The sequence below is a fragment of the Idiotropiscis lumnitzeri genome, unplaced genomic scaffold, assembly GCF_059441095.1.
Source record: "Idiotropiscis lumnitzeri isolate Australia: NSW breed Sydney's pygmy pipehorse unplaced genomic scaffold, RoL_Ilum_1.0 HiC_scaffold_470, whole genome shotgun sequence".
Taxonomy (NCBI): domain Eukaryota; kingdom Metazoa; phylum Chordata; class Actinopteri; order Syngnathiformes; family Syngnathidae; genus Idiotropiscis; species Idiotropiscis lumnitzeri.
In genome coordinates this window covers 2,923-7,500 of record NW_028284006.1, presented here as the reverse complement: position 1 = coordinate 7,500, position 4,578 = coordinate 2,923, and the positions used below count along the sequence as shown (strand labels likewise).

At 62.5% G+C, this 4,578-nt stretch overlaps 1 non-coding gene across 1 annotated transcript in view; it reads right to left on the bottom strand.

The window, feature by feature from the left end:
* LOC148314085 (18S ribosomal RNA) overlaps positions 1 to 512 on the bottom strand; it is a 1,933-nt gene extending 1,421 nt beyond the window's left edge. Inside the window, exon 1 of the ribosomal RNA XR_015841975.1 lies at positions 1 to 512. This exon is cut by the window's left edge and continues 1,421 nt beyond it. This is a non-coding gene — a ribosomal RNA (18S ribosomal RNA).
* Positions 513 to 4,578: the final 4,066 nt, after the last annotated feature.

The following is a 4,578-nucleotide window of genomic DNA, read 5'->3' as shown; positions in this document are numbered from 1 at the left end:
TTCCTTGGATGTGGTAGCCGTTTCTCAGGCTCCCTCTCCGGAATCGAACCCTGATTCCCCGTTACCCGTTGTCACCATGGTAGGCGCAGAAAGTACCATCGAAAGTTGATAGGGCAGACATTCGAATGAGACGTCGCCGCCGCGGGGGGGCCGGCGATCGGCTCGGGCGTTATCTAGAGTCACCAAAGGGGGGGCCGGGCCGGCGGCACCGCGGAGACCGACAGCCCGCCGGCTGTGAAAGCCGGCGGGCCCGCTGCACCGCGGCAAACCGAACCCGCGTGGGTTTTGGGTCTGATAAATGCGCGCGTCCCCGCGGAGACGGGTCGGCGCTCGTTTGCATGTATTAGCTCTAGAATTGCCACAGTTATCCAAGTAACGGTGGAGCGATCAAAGGAACCATAACTGATTTAATGAGCCATTCGCAGTTTCACTGTATCGGAACCGTGTGTACTTAGACTTGCATGGCTTAATCTTTGAGACAAGCATATGCTACTGGCAGGATCAACCAGGTAGCCCTCGCGTCCGGCGGTCTGTGTTTCTTGCATTGGAACCGGAGCTGAGCGGGGAGCCGGGCGCGGGGACCGGGCGGCGCCCGCGGGAGACGGCCTCCCGCGGGGTTACCCCCGGCGGCACCCCAGCCTCCCTCGTTGTTTTTTCTCTCTCATTTTTTTCGGACGTGGGCTACCGAAATTTCCGTTACCGATTCAGCCCCCGTGCGCGGTGAGGAAGTCGGCTGGGCCTCGGTATGTACTCGGTCCGTAGAGGCCGCGTTACCGCGTGGCGGTCAGTCGCGGGAGGGAGCCGGAGCCGCCCGCACGCCCGCGACCGCAACACGCACTCGGAGGCGGCGTCTTCTGACAGACGCCGGTAGGGTTTGAGAAACATGCTTTTTCGGGAAGGACCGCTCGGCTGACGCGGGCCTGGGCTCCCGCACCCCTCTCGTGGCGGGGCACCCGCGAGCGCGGCGGAACTCCCGTGTAGGACATCTCTGGGCCCGTGTGGCCGACGGGCACGCGACAGGGTCGTCTCGGTCTCGCGACGAAAGCGGTTTCGCGCTGGTTGGTGCGCTAGAGGTCGATCCGCAGGCCGAAGGAACCGTCCACCCGAACACCCCGGCGCGAGGCCGGGGCCGGCAGGGGCCCTCCGATGGCGGGTCATGCTTGCCAATCGGTCAGTGGTTGGTGTGGTGCAGTACATGTCAGGGTGTGGGTGCGAGATGGGCCGGGAGGACCGCTCCTCCTGCGTCGGACCCCGAGTCATAGGAAGTGCCGTTTTGTCACAACCCCAGGGGTGGGGTGGGTAACGGTAGGGAAGTGCCGGCCAACGCGCAGAGGTCGACCCGCAGGCCGAAGGAACCGTCCACCCGAACACCCCGGCGCGAGGCCGGGGCCGGCAGGGGCCCTCCGATGGCGGGTCATGATTGCCAATCGGTCAGTGGTTATGTGTGTGCTGCGGTGCCGGCCAACGCTCAGAGGTCGACCCGCAGGCCGAAGGAACCGTCCACCCGAACACCCCGGCGCGAGGCCGGGGCCGGCAGGGGCCCTCCGATGGCGGGTCATGATTGCCAATCGGTCAGTGGTTGTGTGTGTGCTGCGGTGCCGGCCAACGCTCAGAGGTCGACCCGCAGGCCGAAGGAACCGTCCACCCGAACACCCCGGCGCGAGGCCGGGGCCGGCAGGGGCCCTCCGATGGCGGGTCATGATTGCCAATCGGTCAGTGGTTATGTGTGTGCTGCGGTGCTGCGGTGCCGGCCAACGCTCAGAGGTCGACCCGCAGGCCGAAGGAACCGTCCACCCGAACACCCCGGCGCGAGGCCGGGGCCGGCAGGGGCCCTCCGATGGCGGGTCATGATTGCCAATCGGTCAGTGGTTGTGTGTGTTGCGGTGGGGCCGGGAGGACCGCTCCTCCTGCGTCGGTCCCCGGGTCATGGGAAGTGCCGTGTGGCGGTGGTGGGGCCGGGAGGACCGCTCCTCCTGCGTCGGACCCGAGTCATAGGAAGTGCCGTGTGGCGGGGCCGGGAGGACCGCTCCTCCTGCGTCGGACCCGAGTCATAGGAAGTGCCGTGTGGCGGGGCCGGGAGGACCGCTCCTCCTGCGTCGGACCCGAGTCATAGGAAGTGCCGTGTGGCGGGGCCGGGAGGACCGCTCCTCCTGCGTCGGACCCGAGTCATAGGAAGTGCCGTGTTGCGCTGGTGGGGCCGTGCCCGCCAACAGCCTTCAGTGGTCGGATACCACGTTTGCAAGCTCCCCGCTGGAATGGGGACTTAGAAGAAATGAGGGGAAAATTCCCCCGGAGCTCCGTGCCTGAGGGCGGGCTGTGAGCCGCGCCGCGTCCGCCAACAGCCTTCCATGGTCGGACACCATTGTTCGCAAGTTGCCCGCTGGAATGGGCACATAGAAGAAATTTCGAGGATAACATCCACCAGAGCGCCAGGGCGGCCGTTATTGCAGTATGCGTCCGCCTGGCAGCTCTCTTCCGCGGGAACCATTGGGCAATTTCTTTCACGGAGGTGGACATAGAAGAATTTTTGTTTCTAAAAACGTGGTTCCTAAAAATGTGCCCCAGGTGTTTTGGAAAACCCGGGTAAACCTGGGAAGTAGGCAAATGACCCTCTGACTAGGGGTAAAAACGTTTGCCTACTGCAGCGCCCCTAATGCAATTCGGCGGAACTGCAACGCCCCTGGTCGCCTAAACGCTACCCCTGGTCGCCTAAACCTCACCCCTGGTCGCCTAAACCTCACCCCTGGTCGCCTAAAAGTCACCCCTGGTCGCCTAAATTGTCAACCCCTGGTCACCTAAATTGTCAACCCCTGGTCGCCTAAAGGGGACTTAGAAGAAATGAGGGGGCAAATTCCCCCGGAGCTCCGTGCCTGAGGGCGGGCTGTGAGCCGCGCCGCGTCCGCCAACAGCCTTCAGTGGTCGGATACAATGTTTGAAAGGTCCCCGCTGGAAAGGGGACTTAGAAGAAATGAGGCAAATTTCCCCGGAGCTCCGTGCCTGAGGGCGGGCTGTGAGCCGCGCCGCGTCCGCCAACAGCCTTCAGTGGTCGGATACAATGTTTGAAAGGTCCCCGCTGGAAAGGGGACTTAGAAGAAATGAGGCAAATTTCCCCGGAGCTCCGTGCCTGAGTGCGGGCTGTGAGCCGCGCCGCGCCCGCCAACAGCCTTCAGTGGTCGGATACAATGTTTGAAAGTTCCCCGCTGGAAAGGGGACTTAGAAGAAATGAGGCAAATTTCCCCGGAGCTCCGTGCCTGAGGGCGGGCTGTGAGCCGCGCCGCGTCCGCCAACAGCCTTCAGTGGTCGGATACAATGTTTGAAAGGTCCCCGCTGGAAAGGGGACTTAGAAGAAATGAGGCAAATTTCCCCGGAGCTCCGTGCCTGAGTGCGGGCTGTGAGCCGCGCCGCGCCCGCCAACAGCCTTCAGTGGTCGGATACAATGTTTGAAAGTTCCCCGCTGGAAAGGGGACTTAGAAGAAATGAGGCAAATTTCCCCGGAGCTCCGTGCCTGAGGGCGGGCTGTGAGCCGCGCCGCGTCCGCCAACAGCCTTCAGTGGTCGGATACAATGTTTGAAAGGTCCCCGCTGGAAAGGGGACTTAGAAGAAATGAGGCAAATTTCCCCGGAGCTCCGTGCCTGAGGGCGGGCTGTGAGCCGCGCCGCGCCCGCCAACAGCCTTCAGTGGTCGGATACAATGTTTCAAAGTTCCCCGCTGGAAAGGGGACTTAGAAGAAATGAGGCAAATTCACCCGGAGCTCCGTGCCCGAGGGCCGGCTATGAGCCGCGCCGTGCCCGCCAACAGCCTTCCACGGTCGGATACAATGTTTCAAAGTTCCCCGCTGGAAAGGGGACTTAGAAGAAATGAGGCAAATTCACCCGGAGCTCCGTGCCCGAGGGCCGGCTATGAGCCGCGCCGTGCCCGCCAACAGCCTTCAGTGGTCGGATACAATGTTTCAAAGTTCCCCGCTGGAAAGGGGACTTAGAAGAAATGAGGCAAATTCCCCCGGAGCTCCGTGCTCGAGGGCCGGCTATGAGCCGCGCCGTGCCCGCCAACAGCCTTCCTTTGGTCGGATACAATGTTTCAAAGTTCCCCGCTGGAAAGGGGACTTAGAAGAAATGAGGCAAATTCCCCCGGAGCTCCGTGCTCGAGGGCCGGCTATGAGCCGCGCCGTGCCCGCCAACAGCCTTCCTTTGGTCGGATACAATGTTTCAAAGTTCCCCGCTGGAAAGGGGACTTAGAAGAAATGAGGCAAATTCCCCCGGAGCTCCGTGCTCGAGGGCCGGCTATGAGCCGCGCCGTGCCCGCCAACAGCCTTCCTTTGGTCGGATACAATGTTTCAAAGTTCCCCGCTGGAAAGGGGACTTAGAAGAATTGAGCAAATTTCACCGGAGCTCCGTGCCTGAGGGCGGGCTGTGAGCCGCGCCGCGCCCGCCAACAGCCTTCCTTTGGTCGGATACAATGTTTGAAAGTTCCCCGCTGGAAAGGGGACTTAGAAGAAATGAGGCAAATTTCCCCGGAGCTCCGTGCCTGATGGCGGGCTGTGAGCCGCGCCGCGCCCGCCAACAGCCTTCAGTGGTCGGA